The sequence below is a fragment of the Arvicanthis niloticus genome, chromosome 15, assembly GCF_011762505.2.
Source record: "Arvicanthis niloticus isolate mArvNil1 chromosome 15, mArvNil1.pat.X, whole genome shotgun sequence".
Lineage (NCBI taxonomy): Eukaryota > Metazoa > Chordata > Mammalia > Rodentia > Muridae > Arvicanthis > Arvicanthis niloticus.
In genome coordinates, this window is record NC_047672.1 from 56,152,469 (window position 1) to 56,175,045 (window position 22,577).

Consider the following 22,577-nt stretch of genomic DNA (forward strand, 5'->3'; position numbering starts at 1 on the left):
ACATAAGTATATCTTCAATATTAAATATATAACTAAATTAAATTATTGTAAATATTTTAGCTTCATATTGCTACATAGAACAATTACAGATCTTAAAAGGCAACTTGATTATCTCTTAAATTTTCTAATCTAAACTGGAATCAACCAAAATGATTCTTCCATTTCGTACAATATCCTTTGGGACTGAATAGTTCTGATGCCTCAATTGGGATGAGATGGGATATCTGGGGTAACTAAGTCTCTCTGTACAAATGGCCTCTCTACTAGCCTGTCTTGACATTCCTCACACCATACTGATGTCAAAATGATCCAAAATATTATCTGGAAGTGATCAAAAGGAAAGCTGTCAATCCACTTAAAGCTTAAGCCAGATTCAACATAATACAATGGATGCCACACCTTATTGGTCAAAATGAGTTACAGGGTAGCCTGTATTCAAGAGGAGGTGAGATAGACACCATTTCTGGAAGGAAAAATTGGCATGGTGATGTGCTGGTTGCTTGCTAAGTGTTCCTGAGGGAGAGCTATTTGTCTTGTTTCCTGATTAGATCCTAACTTTGCTCTAAATATTGACTGTGTCTATTTGTATCAACCAAACGCTACACCCTGAAAAAATACTTCATAGTAATGGATGCACATTGTATGTTAGATGTATAAATGAATGAATGAATGAATGAATGGCAATTATCTTGGGAAACTATTTACCATGGGAGGCAGGAGGAATTGGAATAAACATTTAGAAGCAAGCCCAAATGATTCTTGGTAAGCCTTGAGCTTACTTAGGGTGGGCTGTTGTACCCGTACACTCACAGAAGTGTCTTCCTGCCATACATTTGGTGCATGTCCATAGCAATCTGGTGGTTTGGAGAAGACCATTAGTTATTCCAGTGATGAGCCTGGTACAGTTTTGTTAAGAATGCTTCTCTATATTAATATAGCGATTAGCAATAAAGCTGTTGGTAGAGTAAATGATAAAAATGAAGTTTAAATTCTCCTCAGAGGGGTAATTATCTCCAATAAAAAGTAATACATCTTGTGTTAGAAAGAAAATAATGTGATAAGGAGGATTGTGTCATCTTAATGGATTTGTGTCAGAAGACAGTATTCATAGACAAAAGGATGGTAATATGAGCAGTCTCTGCTGGACCACAGCAGTGATATTCACACCTAATGCTTCAGGCCATTGGCAAGGATGCAACACTCCCACATAAAGAAACTCCAGGAGCCCTGTGCTGAATGAGAAAATTTCTCTGAGTCTACATGCCTGTGATCATTTTAATAACACACGTTTCATCTAATGGAGTAAAATATGAAAACCCTTGGGGATTTGAATAGCACCTCCTCAGCATGGAGTCTTGCCAGAATGAACCTGATTCCTGGTGTGCCTGCAGAATACTGAAGCACTTCTGTAAGGAAAAGTGGCCCGAAGAGCTTTTGGATGTCTTTGTAACTTGCCATAACTAAATGTTCTTTCCTCAACTAGCCTCTGATTACGTCCTCCTGGCTCAGCTGTGGTCTGCTAATTTAACCAAATATTATCCTGTCTCTGTTTTATTCTGAACATATTTGTTCAGAAAATAATCTGTCATCAATACTGTTGCAAATGAAATGAAGAGGAAGAAATAACTTCAAGCTTTACTAAATGTACACCATTTATTTACTGTACAAAGGGACATGAAAGACATCCATGCTCTTTACTACGTGGCTAATGAACAGCAACCTTGAAAAGAAATTACTATTCTTATACTTTCCTTTAATTGAAGCTTATTGTCAAGCTACTCTGGTTGAAATGAAATTTTTTAATAATGTTGTGGAAAAAAATTTAGAGAATAGTTGTTCTCCAATTTTTCTCAAGGTTTCATTTTGAATCTTGAAAATAGATCTAACCAACCAGATGGCTTTGCCTTTCTCTTTTGCCACAAGGAAAGCTATATGTAAAGACAGTTATTAGTTTTGTCCTATAGAATTGGGTAATCAGAAGGACTATAGATTTCCCATTGGGGTTTCTAGCTCAGGACAATTTAGCCAATAGTTACACAGCTGCTACGAACCTCTTGCATTGAATACAATGTAGGTAGGGATATGATAGCTATAACTCTTGAGTTTAAGAAATTTTCAGGAAATAACGGCACAGAATACATTTTTAAGAACCACATGAAATGGCTATGGATATGCTCAGTGATAAAGAGCTTGTCAAGACTATATGAGGTCCTGGGTTCAATCTCCAGTACTGGGGGGGGGGGGGGAAGAAAAAATAAAAACAATCACTGCAAATTACAGTGTTCAATATGTCACAATGTGACATAAGAATCGTACAGCACATACATTTTGTTTATAGAATAGAACCACATGCAGGAGTTTCAGAGAATATAATGAAACATTTCTATCAGTAACTTGTGCTCTGAGAGGAAATACTAGCCCAGATGAAAAAGAAAAAAATCAAGTTAAGGATCACAAGCAAGACAGTGCTCACTAAACTGTGAGTTTTTGTAAGGCTAGTAGAAGTGATTTTGAACTTTAAGGTTTGATATGATAGCTGATGGAACAGAAAGCTCAAGAGTCAGATGAAACCACAGGCTGCTCCTGTCTTTTGAGATTTGAATTCACTGGACAGAAAAAAAAAAAAAAAGAGAGAGAGAGAGAGACCTCAAAAGCGGTAAAAAGCTTTGGAGTGGGACGTTAATGTTTTTGTCTTAGACATAAACATTCTGTGATTAAAATACAAACGTGAATAGAATTAGGAACAGCAGCAAGAAATTATCATGAAACCTAGCAGATTAGCTCTAGGTGACAAAATATAAAAGTGAGACCAAGTCTCATGCATCAGAAACTTTAAAACTGTAACAGTCATGTTCTTGTCATATCTATGTGGACAAACTTGATAGCCATTGGGCTGGATCTAGAAACCAGGATTATGGGACCTGGACAGAAACAGGATAACCACAATGATCTATGTTATCAAAACAATCTTAGGATGTATTTTCCTGCTTGGTGACTATGATACAAACTTGTTTATACAATTGACTTTCCAACACAAGACTTATGAATCATTTGAGGGCACAGATTAATGACATTCATGAAAAAGACAGTTCTAGGATTCTGAAAGAAAAACAAAGAGACTTGTGTTGTATGCAGAAGGTCACAGAGAATGATAAGCATTTCCTAAACAACAACTTCCCAAAGTACCTTGTTGAATAATACAAAAAATGACAACGCAAAGTAAAAAGATACAAAATTAACACCGAAAAATCAGCCTTGCAAATAACAAACATAAGGAGAAATAAATTAAGGGAACAATCCCATTCCCACAGTCAAAACCAAACAAAAGAATCTTGGGATAAATAGAACCAAGGAAGTAAAAGATTTTCTCAGTAAAAAATGTTGAAAAATTGAAGAAAGAAAAAAGAAAGAAAGAAAGAAGAGAAAGGAAGAAATGCATGAAGATAATAGGAGTTGGAGTTCTCCTATGATCTTAGACTAGTAGGATTAATATTGTAAAAGTTTCTAACCTAACTAACAATCAATAGAGTTAATGAAAACTTCATTAAAAAAAGCAATGCATTTCTTGACAGAAATTGAATAAATTTCATATGGAAACATAACATATCCAGGATGACCAAAGTAATACTGAACAATAAAACCTTCTGGTGGTTTCATCATTCCGAATTTTAATTTATACTATACAGTTATAGTAATAAAATGGCTGGTACTGGGTTAAAAATAGACCTTGATCAATGGACTAGAACTGAGGACACACAGATAAACCCACATTTTTGGAGCCACCTAATTTTTGACAAAAGAGTAAGAAAAACATGTAGAAGAAAAGTCATTTTCAAAAAATGGTGCTGGACAAACTAAATAGATGGACGTATATCTCACCCTACACAAAACAGAACTCAAATGGGTGAAAGATATAAATCAGGTATTTTTAATCAGATAGAACAGAAGATAAGAAACATGATCCAGCTTTACCGGCATAAGAAAGGACTTTCTAAACAGGACCCTTGTAGCGCAGGCATTAGAGCCAACAATTTTAATAAATATAACTTTATAAAACTAAAAAGAGCTTCTGTTTGCTAAATAATACGATCGTTTGAATGAGGAATCAGCTGACAGAATAGAAAAACTCTATCAACTATATATTTGATAGTGAGTCCATATCCAGGATATATAAGGAAAGAAAGAAAGAAAGAAAGAAAGAAAGAAAGAAAGAAAGAAAGAAAGAAAGAAAGAAAGAAAGAGGAGACGAGAGGAGAGGAGAGGAGAGGAGAGGAAAAGGAAAAGGAAAAGGAAAAGGAAAAGGAAAAGGAAAAGGAAAAGGAAAAGGAAGGGAAGATCCTAAACATCAGAAAACTAGCAACCTAACTTAAAAGACGGTAGGGAACTAATCAGGGAGCCCTCCAAAATGATGAAACAGAAATGACTGAAAATCATTTTTTAGGTGCTCAACATTCTTGAACTTACGAGAAAATTGCAAATTAAAACTACTTTGAGATTTCATCATACCCCAGTCAGAAAGGCTGAGGGAGGAGGAGGAGGAGGAGGAGGAGGAGGAGGAGGAGGAGGAGGAAGAGGAAGAGGAGGAAGATGAGGAGGAGGAGGAGGAGGAAGAGGAGGAGGAAAAGGAATTAAAGAATGATAAATGATGGCAGAATGTGGGAAAAGTGTAACAGTCACAGTTGGTAGTAGTGTCAACTGATGCAGCCACTATGAAATTAGTGTGAAAATCGATTTGCTCAAATTGCTAGAAATAGATCTACCACAAGATTCAGCTATTCCACCCTTGGTGATGACCCAAAGAACTTTATAGCCTACTATAAAGACATCTCCTCATTCATGTGTGTTAATATTCTATCACAATATCCCAGAAATTGAAACCACCTAGATATCCACCAACTGATGAGTAGACAAATATGGTACACATAGACAATAAAATAATATTCACCTGTTAAGAAAAATGAAATAGTTAAATACATGGTAAATTGGTGGAGCTGGAAAGAATTATTCTGAGTGAGGTAACCCAGACCCAGAAAGATAAATGTTAGGTTGTTTTTTTGTTTTTGTTTTTGTTTTATAATTTTTCAATGATATCTTTGAATCTTCATATCTGTTTTTTTTTTAACTTGGAATACCCATAGAAGTGAGAATTTGCCTTCTTCTATGGAAGGTAGTTTTTCATACACATGCCGTATGACGTTCAAAATCAAAAGTCTTGGTTTTCCCAATGACTTCATCATAGAATGGGGACAACGTCACTTCTAATTTATTTTTATGAGTAGAAGATCTCAAGACCAGTTCTTACTTGAGAATGGGAGACTAGATGAGGTTAAAAACACTGAAAGACTGGGAGGTTGGACCACTGACTGCTAATCTAGAAAACAAATTTGTCTTGCCTAAACAATATCTACTTCCAAAGATACTACCACACTCGCACAAACTGTCTTAATGCCTGCCAAGCTGGACATGTTTCAGTGATAGCAACTGTAAGTGGAACAGATTGCAAGATCTCACAAAGTCCCTATAATAAGATACACTTCCTTAGAAGACGTGAAAACTTACTGAGCATCACAGAAAACAGGCAGGCAGACTTGGGTTTCCGTTCTTTTAATATGACCTTAAAGTTGAAAAACTATAAATTGTTTTTCCAAGCCTACCTTCCTCAAGGACTCTTCTCTACAATTTTATAGTCTTCCATTTACCATATTTTATTTAACAGAGTTTGTCGTGATAAATAAATAACAGCTAGCCTTGAGCCTGACAGACTTCCTGGTTGTAATATCATTTTTATTATTAAAAATGGCTATTACAGCTACCTACTATGACCACCTTTTAAAGTTACTCAAACAGTGCCTGCTTAAAATGAGTGTGGGAAAGAAGAGTGAGGCAGAGCAGACTCAGCAGGTGCTTGCCTATGCACAGATTATCAGGAGGAGGAAGTTAAATGATCAAGGGAAGCAAAACTGAATTGCCGACGTCCATTTAGGTAACCAGCCAGAGCTGTTACTTGCTGCCCATTCCATTACTGACATTTTCCTTCACACCACGGGTTGCCATGACCCCTCATTTTGCAGCATTTTGCGATCAGAATTCTGCCACATGACATTTCACTAAACACATCCCACTGAACATCTCTTAACCCTCGACATCAGGGTGCAGATGATATATTTGAACCTGCAATCAGAAACCTTTTCCCAAGAAGTAAGTGCTTGTATTTTAGCATAAATGCAAGAAATGCAGACACCTCTTTATGTTATAAGCAGACATTTCCCAGATGCAAAGCTTCCTGATATTCTCTTGATTTAAGTTAAAAACTTAATTTTTCTTCAAATATAATTTCCATGGCTTATTCTTTAATTTTATGACTTCTGGAAACTGTTCACAAGAAATACCTTTTCTTTCAGGGACTACAGTCAACTCACACATTTCCAATTTTTCTTTTAATGAACCAGCCTGCCTCCATCTTAGCCTCAAAGGCCATCTTATAGAAAAGCAAACTAGATTCATTCTTGTTTATTATTAAAGCTCTGTCTCTCAAGTATTAGACTATAACTCACTTGTAACCTCAACTACAAATGCTTGTTTCCTTCTGTTTGTTCCAGGATCATAGCTTTTTTCAAAAGGTTATTATGATCACCTGTTCTAATGACCACCTGTTGTTATGATCATATTATGACCACCTTGAAATCACATTTTCATTTCAAAAAGCTCTAATGACAATCTTGCAGCCCTATCTTTGTTCAAAAGGTTGTTACAGCTACCTATTTTGACCACCTTTTTATGTTCTGCTCCTATAACCCCACTTATTTTGCCTACCAAATTCTCCATTTGGAAACCAACTACTCCTAAACTATAAAACCCCTGTCTTCCTCACACCGAATGCTGACCTCTCATATCCCACCTTGAGGGAGAGGCATCCTGTGTACACAAATAAAAAAGCTTGCTTTAATTAGTTGTCTGCGTCAAATAATTTGATGATTTGGGTCAGTGGTCTTTCTCCTCCCATCTTAAAGCTTAACATTGTACTTTAATTACTAAGACTCTTGGTTGAAATTTTCACATACAAATTTACTTCTTATTTTATAATATTTTTATAATCTTATATGATAATTTAATCTTTTTATTAATGTTCATGTTGCATTTTCACACAATCTTTAACAACCCAGTGAATTTTCCGGCTTTCTCAAATAATGAACAAAATGAACATACCAGCTATAACAAAGATTTGAAAAGTACAACCAAACGAGGTCTATTTTTATGAATACATTTTTTCAGAATGTAGTCATTCAATTCATTGACATATTACCAATGGCTGCTTTCATGCTACAAAGAGAGGGACAGAGACCAAGTTAAATAGTTATTAATGACAGTGTATGGCCCACAAATTATAAAACATAAAAACCATTAGAGAACAAACATTGAGAACAAAAATTGTATTATTTGTATGATATATGTTTTCCTGTCTCTGTAATTTTAGTGATTTTACTCTTTAGTTTCTCTTCTTCTTAGGACATTATTAACATATGGCTGCTGGACTGTATTCTCTGCTTAGTGGTTTGGTACTTGTCAATAGGCAGACCAATGAGTTCCTGGAGTTACAGACAATGAATCTTCAGCCTCCATCAGGCTCCTTCTAGCCAGAAAAGGTATTTACAGTTTATTCTCATCTTCCAAACATCAAACTCCTTTTCATAAATTATGGTTTACAGAATCAGACAATGTCACTAAAAACCTATGAGAAAAATCTCACAAGAGCCAAATTGATCAATTTAAACAAAATAAGTCTTATAAGGTTAAAACATTCTACAAATTGAGATATCATCATTAGCAACTTAGTTCTACAAATTGTAAATTACTCCAAGAATCCACAGGTCTCGATCAATAATCTTTACAATACTAGGGATGCTGCCATACAAATATCTTAGAAAGCTGCAAACAAGGATATGGCCAATATGATCTCATCATACAGCTTGATTACCAAGCACACTCATGTGGCAATTCAAAAGCTTTAGCCCTCTGATGTGGAAAGAATACATTCATATACAGAAAAGCATGGATTAGTATACTCTAGGGGACCAAGGAAGCCTTGAGTGAATGTGTCAAGAGCAGTTACAGTCTTGAGTGAATTATGTATTATTGACATGGGCACCACCATGTCAAGGACCCAAGGCCCCATCCACAAGAATGGCAAAACCATTCCAGTATAATCAGGCTCACAATGGCACAGCCATCCTCTGGTCCACGTATGAATGCTTGTGAACAATTGACCAGCATGTATAAAGATTGGCCTCTTACTTCTGGATGTTTACAACCTGAGACTGCTCACCTACAGACTCAACCTACCAAGACCAGCTAACTCCTCCTTGTGGACTGGACATAATTAACAGCAGAGGTTTCTAGTCCTGTAGTTAGTGTCTTCTATCAGAGTAAACACAGCCCACCTGGTCCCGGTGTTTCTGTACATTTGTATGTCCTTTCTTCATGTATATTGAGAGTTCTAGGACCCTAGATGTGGGGATGTTGGTAGTATATACTTATTTATACTTATATTCATGACTGTTAGGGCCCAAGCTGGACATAATGCTATACCCCCTCCCATTTTTTTTCCAGTTATAGCTGATTGATTAGTAACTGAGTCTCTAAATGACCAAAGAAGGCCAAAGGAATATGGGTACTATGACTGAGGAAACAATATGGATTTTGAGAGGTGGTTATTGGAAAGAGACAGGTTAAATGTGAATTCAAAACTGTATAGTTAGTTTTCTCATCAACGTGATGAGTAAAAAGTACCAGAGAGAGTAAACAAAAAAAAATCAAGATGGATACAGACTCCAGAGTCCAGGATCTACTGGCCCACTTGCTCTAACTACACCACTTCTAACATTGAACCACCCTCCAGTAACATCTTCATAGTGTGACTTTAAGTTAATCCACTTATTAGGTCTTGACCTAGCTGTTTCTGGAAACAGCATCACATCAGCACTTTCAGATGTGTGCTTTAATAATCTTCTAAGTGTTTCTTAATGCAAACAGTCAACAGTTAAGATTAACTACTGTAGGGCTGGAGAGATGCCTCAGTAGGTAAGAGTGCCATCTGCACATCCAGGGGCTGTAGGTTCAATTCCCAGCACCTACTTAATGGTTCAAATCCATCTTTAACACAAATCTGAGAAGATCTGATGTCTTCTCCTATCCTCTCTGGTTACCAAGCATGCACATTACACAGACATATATGCAGACAAAATACTCATACATATAAAATAAATAAAGTAAAATAAAATGTTTATCCATCATAAAAGTTAATGCAAAATTCCTGAAATGCTAAAGTTACCTTTGAGAAAAGCACCATTCAACATATAAAGGGAAATATTAATAGGTACTAGAATTGCTTAAGTATTTAACGGAGTATTAGAAACATGAATAAGTACATATAACTACTTAGCTACATAACTATACATGATAGTCTCTTAACATATAATGGTCAAAGTCAAGGTATATATTTGCCATGTTATATTTTATAATCAAAAAGTATATATAAAGCCAAATGATAGTGGTGTACACCTTTAATTCAGCACATGGGAAGTAGAGACAGGTGGATCTCTATAAGTTTGAAGCCAGCCTGGTCTACTGAGAGAGTTCCAGGACAGCAAAGGCTAGAAAGAGAAACCCTGTATCAGAAAACAAACAAAAATGTATTATATATAAAACCAAAAAGTATTTGTACAAAAAATACATCAATATTTATTAATTTATTAACAATTTCACACATGTACACGATGTGTCCTGGTCATACTCACCTTCCACTCTCCTTTTTCCAATTTACCTTGTACTCTCAACATGCCTCTTGTCTCCTTCCAGCCTCACCGTTTTGCTTTTCTCTCTTAAGACCAATTAGTGCTGTGTATATGTGTTTGTGTGTGGTCATCCAATGGAGCAGGGGCAACTTGCCAGTGGCCATTTCAGCCAAGGAAACTAATACTTGCTCCCTCAGCAGTCACCAACTGTCAGTAGTTCCTCAACTAGGATAGGGCAAGAGGAAGAATCACCTTTCTTTGCTAGAATGTTTTCCTTAATAATTTTTATTTAATTGAAATATAATTATATTGTGTCTCCTCTTTCTTTACCTTCCAAACCTTTCCATGTCATCTGTTCAAGTCCAACCTCTCCCCCCACACCACTCCCAACACCCTCGCAAATATATGTCATATTTGACATATATTTGAGCATGTGGCATTTATTTTGGGGAACCTCACTGCATATCCTTTTCGAGTGTCATTCATTTCCTTGCACATTCCATGATTTCATTCCTCCTAACAGCTGAATAATATTTCACTGTGTACATAAACCAGATTTTCATTACTTATTTCTCAACTAACTGATGCACTGACTCCATTCCCTGGATACTGTGAATTAAGCATCAATAAACATGGATGTGCGGTTATCTTTGTAGAAAACTCTGGGCATATGCTCAGAAGTGGTATAGCAGAGAACATGGTAATTCTATTTTTAGTTTTTAAAACTAGCTTTGCTGTATGACTCAGATTCTGATGTATTGTTTATACTTTTGTTGGACTGTAGAATTTTTAAATTATCTTCTCAAAATTTCAATGACCTGCTAATCATTTATTTATTATTTCTTATTTAGTCGCCAAACTTCTACAGTATCTCTTGCTATTGAATCCTAGTTTTATTTTATAATAACATGATAAATTAATTTTGAACTTTTTAATCTCTTATTTGTTCCATGTCCTAAAATATAATCTATTCTGGAAAATGTTCTATGAGCATTACTAGTAAGGATGAATATTTTCTTGCTATTTGATAGACTTTTCCGTGAAAATGTAAAGTCCATTTGATTTATGCTGTAGTTTTGTTTTGAAGTTTCTTTTTTTAAAAAAATTATTTATTTGCTTAATCTATATGAGTACACTGTAGCTGTCTTCAGACACACCAGAAACTGGCATTGGATCCCATTACAGATGGTTGTGAGAACTAAACTCAGGACCCCTGAAAGAGCATTCAGTACTCTCAGCGCTGAGCCATCTTTTTAGCCCCCAACTTTGAAGTTTCTTTGTTAATATTTTTCTCTAGATAATCTAGTTATTGATGAAAATGGGATATTGAAATATCTGTATCTGTCAGTATTTTTATGTCTACTAGTATTTATAAAACTGAATACACAATGCTCACTACACATACACACACACACATGCATGCATGTACATGCACACATATACACAATCATTGTATCTCAATGGTTCAATTCCTTCACTAATACTTAGTGACTATCCTTTCTGGGTACTATTCATCTGTTATAAAATTGCTACTGCTTCTTTCCTTTGGCTTCTGATTATTTGTAAGTTGTTTGATTCTCAGTATGTATGGCTGTGTCAATGAAAAGTTTCTTGCAGACAGCAGTTAAATCCTGATTTTTTTCTCTTTTTAAAATTTTTATTGGATATTTTATTTACTTATATTTCCCCATTTCTTCTCCCTAGAATCCCCTATCCCATCCCCCCTCCTCCTTTTTATTTTATGCCATTTGAACTACATGCAAGTATTCAGGTCAGTTCTAGGTTGAGGGTCTAGCAATAGATAAGTAAAATAGATGCAAATAGTCAAGGACCAAGCAAAACAATAAACACAAATAGTCAAAGAACAAGCAAGGCATTAAACAAAATTCTGTGAACACTCCCATGATCACCATTTCTAAGGGCTTATCAGGATGACCAAAATATCTAAGCCAACTTCCCTGTCCTAGCCCAAGGTCATTTTCATGTCTGAAGCCTACTTCCTTGTTCTAGCCTAATATTTAGATTCCTGCCTGAAATTACTTCTTTGTTCTAGCCTAATGTCAGATTCCTGTCTGAAGCCTACTTCCTTGTCCAGAAGTGAATGCTGACGGGAGCCTGATATACCTGTCTCCTCAGAGGCTCTGCCAGAGCCTTACATATACAGAGGCCAGAGGCGGATGCTCACAGCTATCCATTGAACTGATCACAGGGTCCCCAATGGAGGAATGATAGAGAAGACTAAAGGAGTTGAAATAGGAATGGCCCCATGGGAAGAGCGACAATACCAACCAACCAGAGTTCTCAGGGTCTAAGCAGCTAGCCCTAGCCCGGGAACACACATGGAGGAATCCATGGCTCCAGCTGTATATGCAGAGGAGGATGGACTTGTCAGACATCAGTGAGAGAGGAGGGCCTTGGTCCCTTGAAGGCTGTATGCCCCAGTGAGGAAAAATTCGAGGGAGGGGAGGTGGGAGTAAATGGGTGGGTGGGGGCACACCCTCATAGAAATAGGAGGAGGGGGGATGGGGAGAGTGGATAACATTCCAAAATGTAGATAAATAAAGTACCCAATAATAAAAGTAGGCTTTATCCCAGGAATGCAGGGATGGTTCAATATACGGAAATCCATCAATGTAATCCACTATATAAACAAACTCAAAGAAAAAAATTACATGATCATCTTACTAGATGCTGAGAAATCATTTGACAAAATTCAACACCCCTTCATGGTAAAAGTCTTGGAAAAAACAGGAATCCAAGGTCCATACCTAAACATAGTAAAAGCAATATACAGCAAGCCAGTAGCCAACATCAAACTAAATGGAGAGAAACTTGAAGCAATCCCACTAAGATCAGGGACTAGATAAGGCTCCCTACTCTCTCCCTATCTATTCAATATAGTACTCAAAGTCCTAGCCAGAGCAATTGGATAACAAAAGGAGATCAAAAGGATAAAAATTGGAAAGAAAGAAATAAAAATATCACTATTTACCTCCTCTGCTTCTTATTTCATTAATTTCTTTGAATTGTACTCAATTTTATAATTTCATTATTTTCATTTTAAATATTGTTTCTTATAATTATTTATAGCACAAAAGTGTGCATATTATATTTATAAAATGCCTTTTTCTGTTTCTTCTATTTTCAATTTTTGGTAAAATATTCTCTCTTCTCATTCATAAAATTCTCATAAAAAGTCCCTTTGAGCATATTACAATAGTTTTTTAGTCCTCAATAAAAATTTCAACACCTATGTTGCCTTTGACCTAATGCATCAATCATAACCTGAAACATAGTCCCTATATATTAAGTCAGCTAGTACATGGGGATTGTTACTACATGTGTACTAAGTTCTTTACAGTTCTCTCAAGATTGTTAGTGTTTCTTCCAGGCAGGCTCAAACTCCACTGTTGACAACTTAAGAGTACAGAGTTTTACATTTTAAACCAGGTCTTATCCCTAACGACAATGAGATGCTTCTTACCCAACTATAAACAATTCAAGGGCAAAGTAAGGTTTCGGAATAGTTTATTCTTTGAATGTAAGTTTGAGAATCATGTTTTCTTCCTTCAGTGTTTCCCATGTTCTTCAAAGACCCTTTAAACGCATTCTGAGCGTTGTTCTATTTCAATCTACTCGTGACGTTTGCTGTGGGATGAATAGTACAAATGACAGCTGATGATTCTAAGGGGAGGAGGCCTGTTTACAACATTGCCTCCTTATACTTTATAAACTTTTTTTTACTTCACTAGCTCCCTCTTCTGTTTCTACCACAAAGTACAAGACCTCTAGTAAGAGGTATGCTTTCCTCTCTTTTCTTCCTCTACGGAGGGATCTTTGAGAATACTTCTTTTTTTCTTGGAACCTTCCTGTCTGTAGTTCCATTTTTCACCTTTTGTCAGCGTGCCTCCAAAGAAGACCTCTCTTTCCAAGGTGGTCTCTTCCCAGAAGCGTGTTTTCCCAAGAATGGTGCTCCTTAACAAGCAGATAGATCCGTGTCTGGAAACCACGTGGTCCGACTGACCTTGGGCTGTTTTCTTTGTTTCCTCTGCTGGGATAATCTGGGATGGAAGCCTGCTGTACTCTGTGCTCTATTGCTAACTGTGTCCTTGATCCTTTTCTACTTTATCACTTGTCCGAACCTGTAGTTTTAATGAACCTCTAGGCGTGATTTGAAAGATTTCAGATATTTACCTAAAATAGTTCAACTTATGGTGAGAATAGGAAACAAAAACTTGCCAGACAGTTTTAGGTAGAGGATACCACGAACAAATGGCTTTTCCTTGGCTCAAAACTAGAGATGTTCCACGTCTGCAGTTGCGTCCTTGCCGAAGGTCAGAAGAACCGAGAAATGACAAAGCTCAAATGTCTTCGGTTCTCAGACCAGAGTGAAGGTCTGCTTTCTCCTTATCTCTCTTCTTAATGATACTTCCTATTCGCCCTAAAAATTGTCTTCCAGGGATACCCGACTCCATTGCATATACACACAATATACACATAAAAATTTAAATGCCTTTAAAAATCGAAACAAAATAATTATAAGAAAAACAGAACTAACTCTCTTTGGTTCTCAATTTTATGGACACGAACTCAGAGACCATAGACACCGTGGGAGTTTTGTGTGAGTGTCGAGCACCACTAACTCTTGAGTTTTTTTCACACTAGAGGTGTGAAAGAAAACCTCTGCCAAACTCAAAATCACCGCAGTTTTCCTCCAGCAATTAGATTTGTGTTATGCCTGAATTCAAAGTAGAACATAATATAATGTAGGCACAGGCTACAAGAAATATTTTTAAAAATCCTTTTGGCTTCATTTGGAAAGATATATGGAAATGTATGAAATCAATGTATGGGATTTAAATTATCTTTCTTTTATGGATTGAACTCCAAGTATATTATCTTTATTTGACTGTTAAAATGTACTTTGGCCATACACATGTGCTCGCGCGCGCACACACACGCGCGCGCGCACACACACACACACCTTTATTAACTGAGGGCTATAAAATATTATACTTATTAGAAGTTTTTAATATTAGATTAAATATCCTAGGTAAATTTCATATTGTGAATTGAGTATTTAAAACTGTTTCTCTTAAGTTATATGTGGTTGTTGGTGCTTTCAAGTGGCTTCATCTCAAATGATTTTGAGAACTGAATTGACAGAATAACACATTAAGAGGTTGATTGCAGATGTCTTGAGATCGAATTCCAATGGAATCTCAACTTGACAGTGCCTAAACCTGCAATAACTAATACTGATTTAGAATTCCTCAGACATAATTTTGCTAACAGTTCCCAGCCTTGACAGTCTAATTGTGTTCTAACCACTGCAGGATGCTACCACAACACTTTATTCAGGTGACCCGGTTCCTAAAGTGTCCTCACACAAACACCTAGATACCAAAGTCTTTCACAATCTCTAGAAGATATCTGATTTATAAGCTTTGTGATAAAAGATGATAATGTGGGAGAAAAAAATCCTAAAAATTTAAATAGCATAAAAATGTAAAACCTCAAAATTTTACATAGCATAGAAATGTAGCTGAAGAAAATATTCCCAAAAGAAGCTAAAACATACATTTTAATAAAGCTGATCAATAATAAAATTTTCATGACACAGAAATATTATTGCTAAGAGAAAATAATTGCTGTTTTATTTATGTGTTTATGTCTTCCAAACTGAATTCAAGTAGCTGAAAATACACACCCTTATATGCATTATATATGTATTACTGTTGCCTAAATAATTTTAAACCAAGTTATTGCACAGTAGTTTTTAATATTACTGGCTATCAGATTCAGTGGGTAACTACAGAGGGTTGCAGACCTCTGTGTTTCAGAACAAGGAACTGGAAACAGACACATAAACATTAGCATAAGCAAGAGAAGATTATTAGAAAAAGTTACACTTCAAGGTAGGAAGCTCTGAAGCATAGAAAAAGTTCAGGACTTCACTGTAGAAGCTAATGGGGTCTTATGTCGGCAAAGGTTAGAGTTGGTTGTTTGAAAGCTGTTTTTCCTCCAAGGCTAAACTTGCAGCCATTGCACCGAGCCTTCTAAAATGCCCACGACAACGCACCTGAGTATGCCTCAGTCTTCCACGCCAGATTATTTTGTTGCAGAGTTACAGTGAGTAGCTCTCCTTGAGATGACGGCTATTACATGACCCACTACATAATAGGCCAGTCTTGCAGAAAGGCAACTAATCACAAGAAACGGTGTTGAAAGAAAAGTTAAAATGCATTTTTAAAATCATGAAATGGAGCCACGTACTTTTTGGTCCTTGTTCTGTTTTCTATAGTTTTATAGATCTCTAATTAATTTGATTTTGAAACAGAATCTCTGGCCTGGAAGTCCATCATATGCCTGTATCTGCCTCCACAGCACTAGAATGGTACGCAAGCAAGACCACTGGCCTTAATATTAGCTCATGTTCATTTTGGAGGTGTTGCATGTGTAGCAGGGAAGATTCGAATCTTTTGTTACATGACACAATGGCCACATTTATGAGGTTACCAAATGTAAAACAATTCTGAACATTTGAAGAGTTATTGAGCACACAAGGCAACAATAGGTTTATTGAACTTATTTTCTGGGACAATCAGTGTATGACTCTTAAAGTGACAATACATACTTCATTGTGAATCAGAGACAAGGTTCTTATTCAACTTCAGATCCAGTGTATTAAATTGAATGTACTAAATTCCATCAGCAAATTAAATTACTATGTTCTCCTGGCTCTTGCATATACTTTTGAATTGTTTATGTAATTGCTTGAATTTATGAACAATTGTTAATAATTATAGCTCAATGTACTACTGTCTCTGCTTAACTATTCTCTGATTCTTCTTCTTTTCTATGCCCTATATTTAAGATACTGTGTATTAAAAACAACTTGTCATGATATGCCACCCTAAAATAAAAAGTAGGAAGGGATGATTGTAGGGTCATTTTAGCTAGTCTTTTTATACAATGGGTCTAAACAGGAGTGGGAGAGAGAGAAAGAGAGAGAGAGAGAGAGAGAGAGAGAGAGAGAGACAGAGAGAGAGAGAGAGAGAGAGAGAGAGAGAGAGAGAGAGAGAGAATGCACACCCTATGCATAAGATCACAGCTGCCACTCCCTCATACTTTTGGGTATGTATTTAATTATGGTTGTCATTTAAAAAGAATCAAACACTGTGTGCCTTTAACAGGTAGAACATTCAAAGGAAATAGATGAAATAACTATTACACTTGAAATAACTATTACATTCCTTGAGATATGAAGAGATCCAATTCACAGAAAATCAATAAAGACATAGTTACAATCAACAACATCAATTACTTGACTAAATACAGTTGAAGTCACTAGACTACTTGACCAAACACCAAAGAATACATTATTTTGAAGCTTGTGTGTGGGTCATCCACTTAGATAGATCACATTCTAATCTTTAAAGTACAACGTAAATGAAAAACATTACACAGTCTCTGTTGTCAAGTTACAGTAGAATTAAACTTAAAAAAAACAATAGCAGAAAGATAATTGAAAAATGCACAATAGTTGGAGATTAAACAAGATATGTCTAAGTTAAACATGGTTCAAAAAGTAAGTCTCAGGAGAAAGAAATTAAATAAAAAATTAAAACATCTAATATTGTAGGATGCAACAAACTATGTAGAAGAGAATTTATAATTTTCAGTGTTTAAAGTATAAAAATGTAAATAAATAAAAGTATACAAATATAAATGATAGAAATATAAAACCAACAACCAAATAATATACAAAGAACAGTGGAAATAGAAGAGAAAATTAAACCTAAAGTAAAGCACTATCAAAGCACACTATATGTGTATACGTATATGATATACATATACACATATATGTATATGATATGTATCATATACATATACACATACATATACATATATATGCGTGAATGTGTCATAGTACAACATATAACTAATATATAATCCTAAAATAAAAGACAAAAACATGCATTGTTTGCCTTAAGCAATTTTTAAACTTAATAAAAACTGTAAGAGCAGAGGACCAGGGAGTTTGCAGTGAAATTGTGTCTCCTAGAAACATCAGGAATCTACATCAATAAAGTTTTGCCAACATGATTTCTCAAGCTGAACAAGGATGAGAATAGAGAGGATAATGTGGAAGGAGAAAATTCTATGGGGCTTCAACCCTACACAAAAGACTATAGGAAGCTAAGGATGCTGAAAAAAAACAGAGTAATTGTCTGTTCCTGGGAGGAGCACACCAACTGGTTATCCAATAGTGAATGGTTGGTCCTGATAACATACATAAAATAACATACAGACTGAGCAAGTTGTATATAGGTATTTAGGAATATGTGTGTCTGTAACAACAACTGAAAGAAAAAGAGGCCACAAATTTGAAAAAAAGAGCAGGGTAAGTTATGTGGAAAGGTTTGGAGGGAGGAAATGAAGGAGGTAAATAATTTTAATTTCAAAAAAATAAAATTAAAAATTATTATTTACAAACCATGGCAATCTGAAAATCTCTTTTGCTTACCAGTAAACATTTTGAAAATAGTCTTTCCATTATTTATATAAACTTATTTCAGCAATATTAAACATGGTTACATGGTGAAACGTCAATTTCAATTTTTTATACAGTGTATTAATACAAAGTTATTATCATACTTTATTAAAATGTTAATGTGACAAAAGTGGGGAAGAAATCAGTTAAGTTGAAAAGGGAAATTGAATAGAGGTAATCAATAAAATTAAAGCTGGAGTCTTGAAAAAGTCAAAAAAATTAATGAACTTTGAGCTAGGGTAAGTACATAAAGGTGGATGACACAAATTACTAATATCAAGAACCGAATGGTGTTGTCTGTGAATCCAGTAGACGACATTAAAATGATGATGAAGAACATCGTGAGCAATGTTGTGCTTACACATTCAGAAACAACTGAAATGGGAGAATTCCTTGAGTCAATATTCCAAATCTTAACAGAGAATAAATACTCTAACTAGATATACATGTGTTAAAAACATTCTACCACTGAAGGCATCCGGCGCAGATATGCTCACTGGCAAATTATATGAAACTTTTAAATAAGTGATTATAATACTTCTCCACGGACACTTTTAGAACTAAAACTGCAGAATACTTCTCAGCTCATTGGATGAGGTCAACATCACCCTACAATCAGGGAAAAACATTCCAAGAAAACAAAAAGACAAATCATGAACATCAAACAAATTAACAATTTTTTTTTTTATAAATCAAATCCAAAAACATGTGAAAAGAACTGTAAACCATGATGACAAAGTACTTATCTTTGGCATGGATGGATGGCTCAAATTTAAATATTAATTCCCAAATTTTAACAAGTTATGGGGGGAAACACATGATCATATGAGCAGGTGACATGAATGAAGCATTTGATAAGAAACTAGCACTCATTTAGTTACTGAAGAAAGAAAACCTCTTAGTATGTTAGAAACTGAGAGTTCACTCCTTCAACTTGATAGATAATATCAATGAAAATATATGATGAACAATTAGACCCCCTAAAATCTTTAAAACAAGGCTCTGGAGCCAGACAAGTCTGGTCGATCACCCTTAGTACTATTCACAATTGTGTTGAAAGTCCAAGTCAGCACAAAGAGAAATAATTTATAGTCTGGCATCTATAGAGTCATTTCACAATTAGATGCTTTGACTTCTTCCTTTTCCATGCCTGTACTTACCTCCTTCTCAGGTCTTATTACTCCTGTTGAGGGGGAGGAGCAACCTCTCAGAGGCAAGGGAAAGGAGGAATGGGATGAAGAACTGTAGGAGGGGGACCAGGAAGGGGACAATGACTGGAATGTAAATAAATAAAATAATTTTTAAAAAGAATCAGGAAATTAAAAAAAAAGACTTCAAGCATTGCATAACAGTGGAGAGGATGGACCCCCTTGCCTTGTTACTGATTTTAATGGGAATGGTTCAAGTTTTTTCTATTTAGCATGATATTGGTTATCAACCAATATCAATTCAATACAAAGAATTCCTTAAGATGTGGCTACTGTGAGACACTTTCAAATTCTCAATTGCCCATCAGGCTTATGCCAGATGCCTGTGAAAGGGTTTGTTTTGTTCAGAAGAGTTATCCTTCAAAGAAATGGTGTGTGATTGTCTTATATAGGTCTTAGGATATTAAGAAATCCTTACATCTCTAATCTATCCAGGTCTTTTATCATGAAGGGATGTTTGATTCTGTCAAAGGTGCTATCTATCTATCTATCTATCTATCTATCTATCTACCTATCCATCTATATGTGTGTGTACACACACACCACACACACACACACCACACACAAACACACACACACACATATATATTGAAATGATCCTATTATTTCTGTCCTTGGGATCATTTCTGTGATCAATTATATTTATTGATTTACATATTTTAAACTAATCATGTATGTGTTTGGAATGAAACCAACTTGGTCATGGTGAATGGTCCTTCTGATGTGTTCTGAAATTTGGTTTGTAATAATCTAATTTAGATGTTAATCCCTTAGCCATCTTGACATTTGTAGTTCTCGACATGATGCTTGGCAAAGAAGAGGTACAGCAATTGTCTGAATTAATGGCCTACAAGTTCCTGATCTGAAAATAATTCCAGAAAAAGAATTCTTTAAGCTATGGCTACTGTGAGACACTTTAAAATTCTCAGTTGTTCATCAAGCTTATGCCAGATGTCTGTGAAAGGGTTTATTCTATTCAGAAGAGTTATCCTTCAAAGAAATGGTGTGTGATTGCTGGATTGATTGATGCGGTCCTCTACTTCTTGCTTTATAGCTGAGGAAAACTCTTCAGTATGCTTGTGGTCTCAAGTTTGCCTAGCAATGGAATTTAGCCTACAGTATTGCTCATGTCTCTTCAAAGTATTGGAAGAGCTTCTTATCTGGCAAAAAATATCTCTGATCAGTATCTAAAGAGCCTAGAATTTTAAAACTTTCAGAAAAAAATGAAAAGTGTTTCAGAAAATTCTAGCTGCAAGGTAGGCTCAAGTTCCAGGATTTCTCTGAGTAGAACTATTCTACACAATATTCTCCAAATATAAGAGAAAATTATTCTTTTTAATCAATTAGTATATTGCAAGAAAAAGTAAGCCTAATTAGAAAACAAAACTCCTACGTAGGCTTTATAGAATTTTGTAGTAATACATTTCTCTCAAAAATAATTTGACATGGGATTATAATATTAAATTCATTAGTTTTATTAATTTAATTAAAATGAGATTGCAGTGAAATGAATTAATGCTAGAAACTGGCTTAGCAGATTTATGTGAATAAAAAATGAACAGACAAGTGGTCTAGCGTATTTCCTTTGTTTAATGAAAACTTCAGGGCTCACAATATTAAATCAGTATTTGAATATTTAGACAATCAATACTTTCATAGAACTGGATAATGACCAATAGTATATAATACAATATTTATTTTATTTTTTAAATAATTTTTCTACAAATGCTTTGAGAATTACATACAACTTGCATCCTTTCTTTGTTTTTGTTTTTGTTTTGTTTTTTTTTCCCCACTGAGTTCAGTTTGTACAGTTCAAATAGTCTTAGTAGTGGAACCATCCCTTAGAGAAATACTCACTTATTCTACTTGAATATTTATTCATTTACTTGACAAATACTGTATATTCTTCATATACCATTAGACCCCAGGAACACAATGAGAAAACTAGGCAACTGTTTTTCTCTGACCGCTAACCCTTCTCTGGGAATCCACTTAATTCGTTTTACTCTATAACAAATATCTATCTTCATGTGTTTACTATTCCTAACCTACACTCCCTCTATTCAGAATTAAACACATAGAATACTATCTTGACTATGAATTACAATTCTTTAGGAGTCTCATCAATGAATGGCCAAACCACCAATGAAAATTTAAAGGGCATTGTAGTATAAGTTAATTACTGAAGGAGCTCACCTATATGTGAATAGTCCAATCAAGGAGTCTGGTTTTGTTAGACAACTTAAAAAATACCTCCCCCAAGCACATGAACTAAATGGATATTTCATTTATGATCTGATAGATCCCAAATAAGTGTCAGAGGAATAGCTCTCTAAATTTCAGAAGAAGAGATTCAGGTTCTGCTGCCTACAACCCTTTGTTCTTCATGTCTGCAGCACATGAGAGGCACGCAAACCACACTCTCTTGGTGGGCCCTGACCTTGTAAGAATTTCTCATTCCTCTGTAGTTGTGTGTGTGTGTGTGTGTGTGTGTGACAGAGAGAGAGAGAGAGAGAGAGAGAGAGAGAGAGAGAGAGAGAGAGAGAGAGAGATTACATAAATATTTGAACATTCTCTAGTCTTCTCCATGTCAATAAAAATATTCTTTGGCTCCATATTCAAGTTGTAAATGTCATCATCTTCTGCAAAGCTAAGTCTACAGCATGATTGTTCCCCTCTCACTTGCTCTTCAAATGACTCTACATTTTGGCTTCCTACGACTTCCCTGAAAATATCTTAATAAAATATTTTATTACTCATTATGATGAAATAGTAAAGACAAATTTTGTCCTTATATAGTTAATTTCTCTTAAATGTTAGCCTTTCTCACTATGTCCTCCACAAATCAATTATTTTCTCAACTCCTATAGTAATAACACATTCTCTTTTACAGCAAGGAAAAAGTACACACACACACACACACACACACACACACACTCGGTATAGAAAACTGAAGACTGAAAGAAGACAGAGCAGAACAGCCACCTCCTCTACTCTGTGAAGCAGAGGTAGAAAACA